This window comes from Phascolarctos cinereus, unplaced genomic scaffold (assembly GCF_003287225.1).
Source record: "Phascolarctos cinereus isolate Bilbo 61053 unplaced genomic scaffold, phaCin_HiC Scaffold_5;HRSCAF=322, whole genome shotgun sequence".
NCBI classification, from domain to species: domain Eukaryota; kingdom Metazoa; phylum Chordata; class Mammalia; order Diprotodontia; family Phascolarctidae; genus Phascolarctos; species Phascolarctos cinereus.
Window position 1 is genome coordinate 413,430,553 of NW_027555958.1, and position 17,584 is coordinate 413,448,136.

The following is a 17,584-nucleotide window of genomic DNA, read 5'->3' on the forward strand; positions in this document are numbered from 1 at the left end:
CTGGCCTATAGTAAGTGCTTAATAAATGTATGGTGAGTGACTGATTTCCATTCCCAGTACAGGGTGTTTTTTAAGACTTGTGCTTTGATAGCTTAAAACCACACTGAGACTTTGGGGATGCCTTGTATTAATGATCATGTGGTTTGATCAAAGGATGGAGAGGAGATTTAGAGCTGGAAGAGAGTCATCTTCACTTTGCAGATGAGAAAGCTGAAGTGCAAGGCCACACAGAAAGTGGTAACCCTTCCAGTTTTTGGAGGAGGGAACTTAGGGCTTCGCATGGTGCCCAGCATACAGCAAGGGCTTAATAAATGCTTGTTGCTTGCTTACTTGCTCGCCAGATTGTCAGATGGGCATTCTTCATGAGGTTTCCATAGTATTCAGTGCCTTCTGGGTTGATGTTTCTGAATCCCAAAGCTCTTCAATTGCTCAGAAGTGTCTAAACCTAAGTATCCGTGACCCGGTGCCTAGTCAAGTGTGGACTGAACAATTGTGCAAGTAATTACAATAAAACATTGCAAAATATATTTTTTGTTGTAAAAAGACAAAATTCTTTGCCTATCAATTCCAGCTAGTTGACTTTCTAAATTTTAATTTTGCAGTAGCATGACATTGGTGAAGTGATATTGATTTCACAAACTGCTGTACTACGAGGTGCATGACTTCTCAGATAGAGTTCCCTGCATTTTAGCCTAATCATAAACATACTCTGTACCTATTTCTTTATTCTATTATCAAAAGGTGATGCTCCCTTCAGTCTTGTTTGCCTTCTCGCCACTGGCATGATCCTTCATTCCACGCAACTTAGAGGAAGCGTGGGTTACCGTAAAGATTAAGTGACCCGCCAAGGTCATGCGGGCATTAAGAGCAAAAATTAAGGAGTTAACATATGTAAAGGATTTCTTTTTGTTGTTGACTCATTTCAGTCATGTCTGACTCTTTGTGACTGCCTTTGAGGTTTTCTTGTCAGAGACCCTAGAGTGGTTTGCCATTTCCTTCTCCAGCTCATTTTACAGACGTGAGGCAAAGTTAAGTGACTTGCCCAGAGTCACATGACTAGTAAATGCCCAAGGCCAGACTGGAACCCAAATCATCCTGATTTCGGGCACTAAAACTTTAAAGCTATATACATTCTAGTTATGGTGATGATTGATGATGATATAAATATCAAAGGATAGAGACTAGAATCTTGGCCATTTGACCCCAAATCCAATGTCCTATCTACTACACAAAACACTAAAGCACTATACAATTGTGAGGTGGGGAAGGAAAGGGAGGGAGGTAAAGGAGGAAAAATAATAAATCCTCATATTGCTGAAGACACATGATACTCTTCATTTTTCCGGAGGGAAAAGAACAGACATCTTAAGAGGAGAAAAGGAGAAACTGAGTGTTTGGTGGTGGAAAGAAGGAAATAACTGAATAAGCTGAAGGAATTTCTTTGTGTGTCAGCATTAACTGAATGGAGGACAATATATGTCCCTGTTATATTATATTATGATATAATATAATAGTCATTATTTTTATTCATCAGAGCCAAGCATACAGGGCTTCAAGTCAAAATGGCCTTGAACTTTTTAAAGAGGGTGGTTATATTATGCATAAATATTCTGTGTAAGGTTCACTGAGTTTTAGTTTCTCTAGTCTGATGAATAAAAATAATGACCATTATAATTGAGTAGTCAATAAATGTTTGCCTTTTAAAAAAATGGACCAGACTAGACCTATGATTTCATTAGCATAGGGAACCTCCAGAGGAAGAAACTGTCTACCAATATAGTTCTGCACCTTCTTCCATATTTATAATCTTAGTGAGATGCCCAGACCACAGAGAGGTTAAGGGACTTGCCCAGGGTCACACAGCCAGTATATGCTGGAGGCAGGATTTGAACCCAAGTCTTGACTGCAAATCTATCTCTCTCCACCAAGCCACACATCAATAGCACTCTAGAAAGCACTTATCCTTACATAAATGAGTTACTACTCTTGCTATTATGGAAGACACTACGAAGGCTACAAAGATGGATAATACAGGCAGCTCAGTGGATAGAGCACTAGACTTGGAGTTGGGAAGACCTGAGTTCCAATCCTGCCTCAGAGACTTAATAGCTGTGTAACCCTGGGCAAGTCACTTCTTCATCCCTGTCTGCCTCAGATTTCTCATCTACAAAATGGGGCTAATAATAGCACCTACCTCCCAGGGTGGTTGTGAATTCTAAATGAAATAACATAGATAAAAGACTTTGTGAACCTTGAAGTGTTGCATAAATACTTGCTATGATGATGATGATAAAGATATGGTCCTTGTCCCCTCCCCCAAGTTTACAAACACAGATTGATAATAATAATAATAATAATTCACACTTATATAATACTTTAAGTTTTATGAGGCACTTCCTTCACAATAACCTCATCCAATAGTACGAAAATATTATCCCCATTTCACAGGAAAAAAAAACCTAAGGCTCAAGGAGATTATATAATACAACATAATCATTATTATTAGTATACTAATAGCATTTACTTATATAATGCCTGCTAGGTACCAGGTTCTGTGCTAACTACTTTACAAATATTATTTCATTTGATCCTCACAGCAACCTTGGGAAATAGGTGCTGTTATTATCCTCATTTTACAGTTGAGGAAACTAAAGCAAACAGAGGTTAAGTGACGTGCCCGAGGTCACGCAGCTAATAAGTGTCTGAAGCCAGACTCAAACAACTAGTAAATGTCATGAGGTTTCAGAAATGATCCAAACCCTGGTTTCTGATGCCTCCATTATATCATGCCAGAGATTGACAGGCTATTCAAAATGATCAGAGAAGTGGACAAGCCAGGGAAGAGAAGCCAGCCTCCCTGATTCCTGACTTTGTGACCTCATCCATCGATCAATCTTCCTTTCAGGTTTTTTTCTTCCCTGGCTGCCTCCTCACCTTCTCACCCTGACCTACATCACTGTCTGCCATCTGCCTGCGGAACCTCAGAGGAACAGAAGTCATCAGAGGAACCTGGTGGCTTAGATTAAAATGTCCAGGTTTGTTCCTGACCCGACCATTTCAAAATGAAACCTATGGAGTGAAAGGTGAGCTTCTTCATATACACCTAGACTGTAATCCCCTCAGAGGGGAAATTCCAATCCAACCCTTTGGGGCACTGGGATATTACCCAGGGCCGTAGTTAATTCAGGGGGAAAAGGAATAAAGAAAGCAATAGAGAATAGTGGTTCTGGATGCTTGCAGGCTACCTGATTTCCAACTGTATTCCTGGGTAGACCATCACTACAGGAAGCCATCAATCTTTCCAAGCCTGGAGCAGGATTTTCCTATAAAATGGGTGCTTGTATTCCCTGCCTTGGATAGTTATTTTGAGGAAAGAACTTTTTCAGTGAATTATTGGAACGGATGGCCCAAAACGGTCAGTGAAGAGAATTTCTCATTTTCCAAACCTGAGTCAGGAGAAGGCGGCAGACACTGCTCTTCTCTCCAGAGCTGTCTGAGAGCCGGCCGGAGGAGATGTTGAATCATTCTGCATGTGTCAGTGGGCCATGATATGCAGACGAGGTCAGATGGACCTGACAAATATTTTCAGGGAACAGGATTTCTGGAACTTAAAAATCCTGATTCCAGGAGAGAGGGAGGAAAGAGGAAATCTCATGCTTCCAGAAGACATGAGAAAATTATCAAACCAGATTTAATTTCCAGTTAATAGCCATGTGATTCTCAGTGGACTGACCTTCTGTACCTTTCCCTAAAGTCTGACATCAATCTTCAAGAAGCCATGGGCTTTCCCAGAATAATAATAGTAATAAAGCTAGCATTTATATAGTGCTATATTTGCAAACTACCTTACATATGTATGTATGTGTGTGTGCGTGTGTACATATATTATCTCTAGCAAGATAATTTGATTAATGATGAAGGCTTGAGGTGGGGAAAAGTATAAAAAGGGGAGGACAAGAAGAAACAAAATTTTTATTTTGTTCCTCTCTACCTCCAGGGCCTCTCCCAGAATATGAAAGGGGGAAATGAAAAGAAACAGATTAAGTGTTAGGCTTGGAACAAGAAAGATCCATGTTCAAATCCTGCCTCTGGCACTTATTTCAGGACCATGGGCAAGTCACTTAACTGAAGTGAACCTCAGTTTCCTTACCTATAAAATAGAACTCATAATACTTGGACTTGCTGCCTCACGAGGTTATTGGGAGGCTTAAATGAAATAGCATATAATGGTGTCCCAAAAATCTTGGTGTGGTTTTTAAGCTACTAACACTTAAAGCTCTGTAAGACTTTGGGGACGCCCTGCATAAACTGATTTTCAAACCTTGAAGCAGTCTCTAAAACTCATCAGTTAATACCATTGGAACCTGGGATGACTTTCACATGCTCAGACTCGGAGGATCATAGAATTTTAGCATTGGAAGGGGCCTTAAAAGAGAATAGCGCTAACGAGGCATCCCATTGCAAAGAATTTGTCCCAACTCACCTCAGGATGGAAAGAAACCTAGAGGCCTTTTAGTTTACGGTTGTGTAGTATTTGATGAGTCAAGGAAAGTACTGACATCTTCACGGCTTTGAGTTCTGGACCTAAGTCTTCTGAAGACTGTGTTCTGAATCAATCATTTAACTCCTATTTATTAGGTTTGGTTATTAGGTTCTTCTGCAAAAGGAACCAAGAAAGCTATTTTTAAAAAAAACTTTTAAAAAAAATTTTTTAAGCCTTCTGAGAGGCCTAGCACCTACTCTGTCCCTGACCTAATCAATAGCAAAATGTGCCACTGGGGCTCTAGTTTCAAGTTCATACCCGCAAACCTCAGCCTCCCTTCCCCCCACTCACACAGAGAGTTCCAAGGAGAGCAGAAAACAAACAATTTGGATTCTTCCTGCTTGTTGCTGCCGATGTTTCTGACCTCTCAAACTCTGGCCCTCCCCTGCTCAAACTTTCCTAACCCATCTAATCCTTCCAGTTGACCTGTGATAGCCCCCTGATCCTTCTAGCTCAGTCTCTCCAGATTCAACCCACTGACTAATCTGTAATACTCTCTAGGCCCTTTCTGCCAGGCTGTTCTCCTAGTCTCTGGCTAACACTGAACGAGTGCTCCCCTGCTGCAAGCTGTGCCTCAGTGTGACTGTCAGGGCAGGACTTGAATCCAGGACTTCCTGACTCAGAGGGTGGTTCTCTATCCGCTACTCCACACTGCTTGTTTTACTTCCTGGATGCTTTCTTTTAAGTCAAGGAATTATTGATTTTGTATTGGAAGGGATTTTAGAGATCCTCTAGTCTGACTCCATTTTACACACAGGAAAACTGAAGCTTTGAGTGGCCAAGGCCTTGCACATAGTAAACGCTTAATAAATATTTGTTTCCTTTCTCTCTCATTTCCTTCCTTCCTTCCTTTCTTCCTCTCTTCTTTCCTTCCCTCTTTCTTCCTTTTCTTTTTTCTTCCTCTTTCCTCCCTCTCTCTCTTCCTTTTTACTTTCCTCCCATCTTTCTTTCCTCCATTCCTTCCTCCCTCCTCCTTCCCTTCCTCTCATCTTCCCCCTCTCTTACTTCCTCCCATCCTCCTCCTCTCTTCCTTCTTCCCTCCCTCCCCCTTCCTTCCTCCCTCCAACCAGACAGATGATGAGGTAGAGTACCAAGGCTGATAAGATTTTAGGATGATCAGGTTCTCCCTATAATGAGCTTCCTGGGGCATGTTGGGGAAGTCAGTCACAGAAATCTCAAAGTACTGCAACCAGGTGAGAAAGGAAGAGATGGCTTGTAGAAATCCCTACTGCCACTGCAAAACTCCACCGTCAGCTCCACCATGTTGGAGTCAGCCATTAAACACATTTCCCAGTATCTCTGTGCCCCATTACAGGATTAGCCATTCCTGTAGTTTGGGAATGTTGCCTTGATGGTCTGTGCTCTGTCACTCAAGTCAGACTGCAACAGTTTGGTTTGCTAAGAGGTAGGAAAGGGGGAAAGGTAGAGATTGGGAATGAGATCAAATCTTCACTTTAACTGCTTTCGTCCAAACCACAGCCTCAAGTAAATTCCTGCCATTGTGAAGGGCTCTTCATCGGAATGCAGCAGAGATTAGAACAGCTGTACTCTGGGAAAAGGAAGGCTGAGGGATGAGGTTGTGTAATTTGTTTGAATGTTGCTAAGACAACTGTAAATCTGGTCTGCTTAGTTACAGTGTGAGATTGGAAGCCTTGGGATTTAAAGACCAGTCTGGGTCAACTTTCCTTTCTCTAGCCAGCCATGGCTACTGGAACATCCTAGCACTATCCCTATAAAGCAACAGGACCCCTAATCATTCATTCTTTTAGTATCAACTGTATAGGTGACCCAAGCTTGTGAAAGGGAGAGAAGGAAAAAGTAGTCTTCTTGATGGAAGAATCTTCTCCTTTATAAAGAAAGGGACATTTCTTTAATGAAATTTTCTAGCAATGACAGTTGTCTAGTGAGACACCAGGTACCACGTACATAAGTGTATTAGTTAGTCTGGGGGTTGCTTGGTGATGGAGAATCGCCAGTGGAAATGATATAGCTTCAAAATGACTAAAATTTGAGGCGTGTTTCTTCTTGAAGTCAATCAGGGTTTTATGTTGTGGTGACATATGTCTTGTAAGGTGATAATATCCTTCAAGTTTTCACCCAGCTAGACAGTCACCCACATTTATTCTAGATGGACAGAATCTAAAAGCTGGGAGGCACCCTCAAATAACATTAACAGTCTCTGCTTAAAGACTTCCAATGATGGTGGACCCAATTCTTCCTGTGGCAGTCCACTGCACCTTTGACTAGTTCTAATTGCCTGGGAGTTTTCTTTTCTTTATATCAAGCTGCAATCTGACTCTATACAATTCCCACCCATTCATTGCTCCTAGTCTGCCCATGGAACAAATTAAAACAAGACTAATGCTTAGTCCAAATGGCCACCATTAAAAAAAAAACAAACTTGAATACAACTATCATGTTTTACACCTCCCCCCCAAAGCCTTCTCTTCTTCAAGTTGTATATCCTTAGTTCCTTCCTCCAGCTCTCATAAGGCACGCTCTTTGATCCTCTCACCACCTTGGTCACTTTCTTCCATACACACTATTGCTCATCTTTCCTAAAATGTGTTGCCCAGAATTGAAAAACGGGTGGTCTGGCCAGAGCAGAATGGAACAGGAATATTTTTTTTGACACCATGTCTCTCAATACAGCCAAGGATGACATTGGCTTCTATGGCCACCAGGTCACAATATTAACTCAAGATGAGATCATCTTTAAGCCAAAATCTTCCTCCCTCTATGGTCTATTTTTCATCAATGGTACCCCCAGGCTATCCCACCACCATAACTCATACAGCAGAAAGTGTGGTACTTTATTCTATACTATAATAGCCTATTCATCAAAACACCTATGGTCTCACCCACACTTTCCCAGGGTCTTGTCACTGTTACACAGGAAAGCAACTCGTCTAAGTTCCAGCCTAAGATTTGACTATTCTATTATTGGGAATATCCATCAGAGGCCATAGGCTCCCATTCCATGCATCTTCCTTAGGGAAGGAGAAGACCTCAATGGTGTGTGTCAGGTATTCAATGTGTAGCTGAGCCTGAGGATAACTAATTTCGTGACTAAACATTCTTGTATTGATTTCACTACTCCAGTCTATGTACTGACCAGCCAGTCTCATAGCCCTGGACAGATACAACTGAAGACATTCCCTGATCCCATTCTCCCAAGGGAGGAGACCAAAGTCCTGAAGAGTCACAAACATGCACAAAGAAGAGCAGGAACCCAAGACCCAATCCCCCTCTCACTGTAGCTATGAAAGTACACCAAGTCAAAGACAGCTTCCTGCGCACGATAGCAGAAACCCTGCTGAATTTGGAATTGAAGAGATCTAGGCTTAAATTGCAGCTCTGCCATTTCCTAACTGTGAGACCTTAGGTGGCACAATGGATAGACCCAGAAAGTGGACCTACAGTCAGAAGACCTGAGTTCTTACTAGCTATGTGATCTTGGGCAAGTCATTTAACTTCTGTCTTGCGCTAACTATAAAATTGAGATAATAATAATAGCGTTCACCTCCCAGGGTTGCTATGAGGATCAAATGAGATAATATTTCTAAAGTACTTAGCACAGTGCCTGGCACGTGTTAGGTGCTTAGTAAATGCTTATTTCCTTCCTTGTTTGCCTCAGTTTTCCTGTAAATTGAAGATGACCTCTAAGTTCCCTTCTAGCTATAATGCTATAATTCTCTGATCCTCTCATACCCAGCAAGGCATACTGCCTAAACAGAATGGCCATGGGTCCATATTAAACTCACTATCAGTCATATGCCACTGGAGGATTTGTTACATATCCTGTAAGTCAAGGGCTTTGGTTGGAATTCCCCACATGTTCCCTCCTCCCCCTTCTCCCACCTACATACTCTGCCCCCCCCACCTTTGACAATTTCCCTATCACCTATCAGGACCATAATGGCACATGCCCTAAGTGAGAATTCATTTTAGGAGATGGCATAATGGATAGAACAGCAGTCTAGGAAATGGAAGACCCAATTATTGAATGACTGGGAACAAGTTACTTAAACCTCTTTGGTCTTCCATTTTCTCATCTGGAAAATGACAATTGAAATAGAGTCATAAAATGTTCTGTCTGGGAAGAACCATAGAGATCACCTGGTCCAGCTTCCTCATTTTATAAATTAGTAAACTGAGGTGTAGAGGGATTACACAATTTGCCCACGGTCACCCCCCTTCGTTAAAGGCAGAGTCACGAATGCAGTGCTGGTCCATACTGATCCGATCTCCCTTACATAACTGTCTTTGTCCTTCATCAAATGAGGTCATGTGTGTGAAAGTTCTATGAAAATAAAGTCCTATAAAACATAGCATTTGATATTAAGAATAGATATCCTTTCTATAAAACACACACACACACACACACACACACACACACACACACACTCGAGAAAAGTTTGTGTGGGATTCAGGTTGAATATTGGGCAAAATACAAGGCAGCAAATGGTGAATGTCACGAAGGGCGTAAGGAAGATGCTTTGAGATTATAGGAATGAAGATCTATAAGTCATCTAGTCTAACCCCATTATTTTCCAAACGATGAAACTGAGGTCCAGAAGTTGTGGCCTTCCCAAACCCATGAAGGCAGTAAGCAGTAGGGGTGGGATTAGAACTCAGATGCTCTGACTCCAAAGATAGTCCTCTTTCTACTCTTCTATGATTAGGAAGGAGTCAGTCAATCAATAAACATTTATTAATTGTCAGACACTATACTAAGTGTCAGGAATACAAAGAGAGACAAAAGACAGCCCAGCTTTTGAGAAGCTCATAGTCTAAGGGTGAGACAACATGCAAATGACTATGTACAAAGTTATATACAGCGTAAACTGGAAATAATAACCAGAGGGAATGCCTAGCATTAAAGCGGATCAGGAAAGGCTTCCTGTAGGAGGTGGGATTTTAGCTAGAACTTGAGCAAGCCAGGAGGCAGAAATGAGGAAGGAGAGTAATCTAGAAATGGGGGTTATCAGTAAAATCCAAAAGTCAAAAATGGAGGGAGTATCTTATGTGAAGGGGAGTAAGAAGTCCAGTATCACTGGATCATGAAGTAGGTAGTGGGGTGGGAGGAGGGTTATGACTTTGAACACCAACAGAAGATTCTATATTTCATCCTAGAGTGATAGACAATTGCTGGAGTTTACTAGCAATTTACTTTGGGTCTGAGGAGTTAACATGATCAGACCTGAAGTTTATGAAGTTAGTTTGGCAGCTGAGTGGAGGATGGCCTGGGATGGGGAGATTTGAAAGGAAACCAATTAGCAAGCTTTTGCAATAGTCCAGATGTGAGGTGACGAGGGAGGGCCTGCCCACATGTGATAATAGAGTAGAAAAGGGGGGGAAATATGAAAGATGTTACAAAAGTAAAATCCACAGGTCTTGGCCACAGATTGGATATATAGAGGGAGATAGTGAGAAACAGAGAAGAGTCAAGAATGAATCCTGTGTGGGTAATCTTGGTGGCTGAAAAGGATGGTGGTAGCCTGGACAGCTAAAGGAAAGAGAGGAGGATTTGGAGGGAAAGACAATGAGTTCAGTTTTGAATATATTGAGTTTAAGATGTCTATGGCACACCCATTTTGAGATGTCCAATAAGCCATTGGAAATGCAATCCGGAAGTGGACAGAGAGGTTAGAGAGGTTAGTGGATAGAGTACCGGCCCTGGATTCAGGAGGACCTGAGTTCAAATCTGGCCTCAGATACATAACACTTACTAGCTGTATGACCCTGGGCAAGTCACTTAACCCCATTGCCTAGCCAAAAAAAAAAAAAGCATGAAGAGAGATTTAGAATTTCCACACCACCCACCCCTTGCTTTGCCAGGCTGTCTGAAACATTCCATGCACATATTTGCCTGAGTAATTCCAATTTCAGCTTTTACTAAGTACCTTCCCTAAGGAGGAGAGCATCTACCTGCTCAGAAAGATACAAATTTTACATAAAATGGAGTTCCTTGTCTTCAAGGGGCTCACAGTCTAAGAGGGAAGTACAATGTCCAGTCACTCAAAAAAGCATTTATTAAGTAGTTACTCTGTGTTAGGCAGTGCCAAGCACTAGAAATACAAAGAAAAAATAAAACCGTCCCTGCCTTCAAGGAACTAATATTTTAATGGAAGAGCCAAAGTGTTCATTCTAATGGCCACACATCTATTCCTACATTTCCCCCACCCTATGCCCAGTATTAATATTAAACTGAAGGTTCTATTGCTGGTAACCAAGGAACGTCCCCTTTATGTAAGAGGGATAGCCCATTATTAGAATCACTTTTTATTCTTGTAATTCAGAAAATAACCTAAGGCAGATACCCACATGCTGGCAACAGCCCACTTCTAGGTCACTGAGGGGATAATGCAAATCCTATATTCCTCTCATTCTAACTAGCCTATGGCATGGCCCCATTGCCTCCTAACAATGGGAGGAATGTGCTTTTCAGAACTTGCTCAGCAGGACAGACATGCTTGGCCAGCCCTTGGAAAACCAGCTAAGGTCACTGGGGCACAGACAGGATCCAGATGATTGGAGCTCTAGCCAGGCTGTCTTGCTTCATCGAGGTACAGGGGACAAGCCCTGGTGCTTTGCAGATGGAGGACACAGGGAAAAAAGTCAGGGAATCCCTAAAGTGAGGGAAAATTCGACAGGTATTCAGGCCACTCTGACAGCCAGTAGGGTCAGGCTTCAGCAATGTTATTGTTGAGTGAGTGAAGTTTGCCTTTCACAGCTGCTCTCCCTTCCCACTGTGAGGATTTTGCTTCTTTATTTTGGTGCCATGGCCCCATTTTAATCCTAGTCCAATCTCATGTTTTGATACTGCTTCATAGACAAGGATAGGGCCCTCCCTCCAGATCTTTCCCTCCCTCTGCATCATAACTTACCTATCCTACACCATATCTGAAACCCCCAGGCCCTAACTCTCGACCAAAACTAGTCTGATAAATTAATTTCTGCTGGATTGCTAATGGATGATATGGCTGCCCCTCCTAGTCAGCCTAGCCCTATTGAAAATTGCAAAGAAGAGGCAGCAAATGGGTCTCCAGGCTCAACTGACTTCCAGGTGTTTTTATTTAAGGTTTATACTATTTTTTTAAAATTATGAATTTATCCATCACTGACATTTTCAACAGACAAAGAACAAAAAGGAATGTATGTGAAAGTGTAAACTTTTGTAATGTGGGGTTTTGTTTTTCCTACTAGGATAGCTTTTTTTCTTTAAATTTTTTATTAATATCCAGCCTCCCAATAGAACAAATAAAAAACCCCGAAAAAATAAAACCCTTGATATATACATGCGTAGTACTGCAAAACAAATTCCCACATTGGTCATGTCCCAAAATGTATGTCTTCTTCTGCATTTTAAGTTCATCACCTTATTAAAGTATATAGTGAACATTAAATTTAACAAGGTAGTAACAAAATTGCCTTGTTTTGTGTTCCCTTCTGAAGGTCTTTTTTTGTTCCTTTTGATGAATTTTTAATGTCTTATTGATGGTCTTTTATTTCTTTTTTGGTTGCATCTTTATCACTACCCACTAACTTTTCCCACTCCAATGAAAGTCTTGCATTTTAATGTTAGTCTACCAACTTCCCAGTTCTTCACTTTATTTCTACCCTTGGTGATATCGCCTCTCTCCCACCACACAGAATTACAAAGCCATTCTTTAAGTCAACATCAACCAAGTGCCTTCTATATATGGAGTACATAGCACTGTAGGAGAAAGAAAGAAAAATAAGACATTTTTCCTTTCTTCATGGAAATTACAGAATCACAAAATTTCCAAGTTGAGAGGGACTTTGTTAGCCATTTAGCCCAAACCATACCACATCACTAAAAAAAGTGGTCATCCAGCATCTGCTTTAGCAACTCCCTTAACAGAGAATTCATTACTTCCTTAGACAGCCAATTCCATTGCTGAATATTGCCAGTATGGTCTTCCTTATGTTGATCATCAACCTCCATGTAACTTTCACACATTGGTCCTATTTCTGCCCTCTGGGGTTAAGCAGAATAAATCTAATTCCTCATATACCAAAAATTCCCCATTTTTTTATCTTTCTTTCTGCATGTATTTATATGCCTAAGGCTTAGCACAGTACCTGATGTATAGTAAGTGCTTAATAGATGCTTGTTAACTTAACTCGAATTTGTCTTCCAATCAAAACTTAATCTCAAATCCAGCTTCAAGGCTTAAATAAAGTCTTACCTTTTCACAGGCAAAAGTCACTACCAGTTACAGGGGGGGTAGGTAATGAGGGAAGGTTTAATAAAGGATGTTTCATTGAGTTGGCTTTTAAAAGAGAGGTGGGTAATCAAAAGGTGAAGAGAAAAAAGGATAATGCCCTAGGCTTAAGGAACAGCTTGAAGAAAAGCAAAGAAGAAAGCAGAGGAGAAATGAAGACCAAAACCAGATGGATAGCAGTGGGCGTAGCAAGGATATCGATGAGTGATCTTTCAGAGGTTGCACTGAATGACCTTGATAACTGAATGTATATAAAATGTGAGGGATAGAAAAAACCATCAGATTTCATGAAGGTGTGGAAGTTTGGGGAGCCTGAATAGTGTTGCCACTGACAAAAATAATGAAATCATGGAGATCAGATTTAGGGGAAGAAATAACAAACACAATTTTCAATGTCAAGCATGTGAGAGCCATCTTGTCCAACCCTCTTATTTTAACAGAGAAGGAAACTGAGGACCAGGGACAGTAAATACCTTGAAGTCATAGGTTGTAAACTTCCGAAGCAGAATTTGAACCCAGTCTATCCAAATCTGGAGCCACCACTCTTTCTGCTTTACCACACTGCTGTCAGTGTAGAATTTGAGATGATGATGGAACGACCAAGAGAAGGTATTCTGTAGGCAGTGTATTTGAATCTCAAGAGGGTGGTTTGGAGTTAAAGATGCTGATTTGGAAGTTGTCTGTATAAAAGCAATAGCTGGTAGCATGGCAATGAATGAGATTGCCCAGAAAGTGTGGTACAGAAAGATGGACAAGGAGAGAATCTTGGAGAACACATCCTGTTAGGAATTAGAAAGAAGATGAAGAGAGGGTAAAGAAGATGGAGAAGAGGGAGATGGATAATTGGATAATCAGGAGAATGTAATGTCTCTGAAGGTAAAGGAGGAATGAGGATTCAGAATAATGGAGTGGTCAATTGTATTGAAGACCAAGGAGGAAGAAGAATGAAAACAGGCCATTGCATTCAGCTATGAGGAGGGTCCCAGGTGTCTTCTGGGAAACAAGATAGCAAGTGACTGAGAATGAGGAAGCAGAGGCATCAGGTACAGACTACTTTTTTGAGAAGTTTGGGAGATGATTCTGAGAAGTTTTGATGCATTGAGGAGACCCCAGTCAGAGAACCTCAATCTTCTTCATATGATGCTAGCCCTGCTTCCAAATGCCATATTTAAATTTAATGGGATCCTTCAATACCTGTTCCCAAAAGAGTGATTAATGATTGCTTCAGGAACCATGGAAGGCTTTGATGGAAACACTGGGTGTTAAATGGAGCCTTTCTGCAGTTTCTACTGATACCACCCAACCCTGTTTGACCTGGGACTAAGATCAGTTCTGATGTCCTGAAAGCAGCTTCAAAACAAACACATATCTGTTGGGCACCACAAAATGCCAGGTTCTGGCAGGTTCTAGTTTTCTGAAATTAATCACAAGACCTAGAGTCTCAAGTGGACTATGTAAAAATTCCATTTGGTTCACAAATGTCTGCTAAAACTCAAGCCAGTTCTGTGTGCCTTGCCTACCAATTTTTTTAACTGTAAGAACCTATCCTCATGCAATATTAAGAATACAAATGTAAACACACACACAGTGGGAAAGTGGAATCTCATCTTTTAGCAACATTAACTCTCCCATTCAGCCTTTCTGTTATGATGAAGCAGGCAGTGAAATGCCAGGCTCAGTTCAGATATTCTAAGCTGAACATTCCAAAGGCTTGGGTTAGCATGTGTGGGAGATCTATGCTTTTCATTCTCCAACAATTTTGCCGTTAAATTGTAAACCTTAATGTTACATTGAGGTAGCTTTGGGAATTTAATTGCCCTGAGCTTAAGTTAACACTAAAAGAGGGGGGAAATTGTAAGGAGAGGAAAAAAAAACACCCTTATCTATATTGCTTTGGAGTTGCATAATTGTATTCTTGTGCCACTTCATTAGTTTTAAAGTAGCCTAGACTATCAAAAACCAAAGGGAGAAACAAGAAAGAAATCGTTCCGTTACTCTGGAGAATTCTGGGTTCCTTTGTCTGGAGCTAAAGAGAACAATGTCACTTAAAATTCAGTAAAAGAAAAGAGGAAATCACCACCTGTGTGGAAAACCTGAATCCTGTCAAACCCCTTCCTTTTAAAATGTCTGCTTACTTCCCCCATTTACCCCACCCCCCAAAAAAATCATGGATTCTTTTCCTTTTTTTAAAGGCTGTAACATTTGAAACTTTAAGCATCAGTTAGTAAAGCTAGCCAAGAGCAGAAAGAGTCTCACAATTATTTTTAGAGCTGAAAAAGCACATTTTTCCCCTGTCTCCTCTAGCTCACAGAAGACTTAAGAGAATTAGCTCAAACTTTCCAAAAATAAAATTTCACCTTGGTAATGTAGCCACACCTAAAAATATTTGGCCTCCAAGAAGGGTTAAGAGAGAAAAAATGAGAGCTTTATAACCAACAGCTTGAGTTGTGGTCTTGGCTACAGCATTTATTAGCACTAATACCAGGAAATATTCTTCATATAAATATAAATATATGCATGTATGTATGTATACACACACACACACATATATATACATATATATATATATACATATATATATATATATATATATATATATATATATATATATTCAAAGTTCAGAGAAAAATATACTTTTATGGTTGAGTGAGCCACAGAGAACCAATGCAGGAGTGTGGAAACCCAGAGTTCCCCAGCTCTGACAAGCACAGGATTTAGGTGGTCATCATTCATCATGGACCAGCATTGGCTGTGTGCATGTGTATCTGTGTCCTATGCTTTAGGTGTTTCAAATACAGCCCTAATTCAATTTGATTGAGTATTTCATGGCATTTTTACCCATATTAATTCCTCCTGCAGACATTCCTCATTCTTATAGTTAGGCTGCCCAGCAAAGGATCAGGGGAAATCCATCAAAGGCAAAGGTGATAGCTAGCAAGCAATTATTTCTTTCCCTCCTCAAATCATATTTATGGAGCACCCACATGGTGCATGGAAGTATTGGAGATATTTTAGAGAAGACCAATGTAGGCCGTGCCTCTAACAAAGCTTATGACCTACCACTTCAAATGATGTTGCCACCAAAAGTCCCGTTGCCCTAAGGTAAAGAAACAAGTCACTTTCCTGCATTCTCTCTTTCCCATTGTCTGTGAAAAGTGACCAGGCAGACCTCAAATTCTCATTTTTGTGATTGTGAGCCCTTGAAGTAATTCAACCAGAGGAAGCTGAGACAAGAGGAAAGGAAAATAAATATTTTAGGCAAAATGAAGAGAGCTTCTTGGGAGAACTAGGAGGCAATGTGGTCCATCAGAAAATGTGGCTGGCTCTAAAGTTAGAATATCTGGGTTCTGAAACTTATTATCTATGTAATTATTGATAAGTTTCTCTGTGCCTCAGTTTCCTCATCTGTAAAATGAGTGTAGGGATTAGATGGCCTCTGAGATCCCTTCCAGATCTATACCTATGATCTCATGACCACGACTGTGAAATGTTTCATGTACTGCCAGACACAATTGATATATTGGTTAGTCTTGCTAGATTGATTTTTTCCTCATTCTTTTTTCATCTTTGTTGTAAGGGATGGCTCTCTAGGTCAGGGAAGAGAGAGAAGCAGAATTACATTTGGAAATAAAGGTTATATAAAGGAAAAAACCAACAAAATGTTTAAACACTAACAAAGTGAAGGGAGCAATGTTGAACTCTCCATAAAAGCAGATCATCAAGGCTGTCTTTCCACTCTTGGTCAGGTAAGTGAAGGAGAGGCAGCTAAAGAATGAAGGACACATAATTTTTAAAAGTATGAGGAAAGAGATTGTTTCTTCAAGAACCCAAACAATGGGTTATTTCAGCCTTTAAGCCAATCAGTTCTGTGAAAATTCAGACAAAAGCTTTGTGCAGAACAAAACAGTATTTGGTTAACTGAGTTTCCTTACTTTTAATGAACTGCTTTGGGACAGTGTATATATAACCAATGGGACAATGGTACAGTGTATACATCACCAAGGGGATAGTGGGACCATGTATATGTTACCAATGAGACAGTAGAAGGGTATATACACAACTAATACATTTCCAGTTAATCCTAACAGATATCACAAAGTTTCCCAAACAGAGTTAAAGCAGAGGGAACTGTCTGACTTACTAATAGGATTGAGAAAATTGGTTTGGTTTCTTTAGAGTCTCAAAGTAGTCAAAGAAAGAAAGTTTTGTACAAACTGAGAGGGCTTTGTTGAAAAGGAATGATTCTATTATTAGAGACCTTTTGGAGAAAGGGCAGAAAGAAAGAGAAAGAATAAATGGGTAGAAGAGGATAGAAAGAGACAGAGAGAGAGAAAGAGAGAGAGAGAGAGAGAGAGAGAGAGAGAGAGAGAGAGAGAGAGAGAGAGAGAGAGAGAGAGAGAGGAGGAGGAGGGGAAGGGGAGGAAGAAGAAGAAGAAGAAGAGGAGAAATATGCTTCTCATTCTCCAACAATCTTGCCATTACTTGTAAACCTAATTTTATAGAATAAGAAATAAGCAAGGTGGAAGAGAGGGGAAGAGAGGAGAGGAAAGATATAGATATTAAAGATAAAACAGTTAAAGTCAGAGATTAGGAAGACATTTGTATTTAGGGTTCAAAAAAAAAAAAAAGGAAGAGCCATGGCCACTGAGAAGGGCTGATCAGAGAGATAGGAAAGTCGTGAGAGCACCATGGCATAGAACCCAAGGAAAAAGTGTTATCAAGAAGGAAGGTTATGATTATTGGTGTCAGATGCTACAGAGAGGTCAGGGAAGATGAGGACCTTAAAAGA

The 17,584-nt window shown here is 40.6% G+C and overlaps 1 protein-coding gene across 3 annotated transcripts in view; it reads left to right on the forward strand.

The window, feature by feature from the left end:
• Positions 1-17,584, forward strand: part of KIAA0040 (KIAA0040 ortholog) — a 36,727-nt gene that overhangs the window by 6,617 nt on the left and 12,526 nt on the right. For all 3 annotated transcript variants that reach the window (XM_020970489.2, XM_020970490.2, XM_020970487.2), the window contains one exon: positions 2,906-3,083. The gene's annotated coding sequence lies outside the window, so the exon portion shown is untranslated. The remainder of the gene's footprint in view (positions 1-2,905; positions 3,084-17,584) is intronic.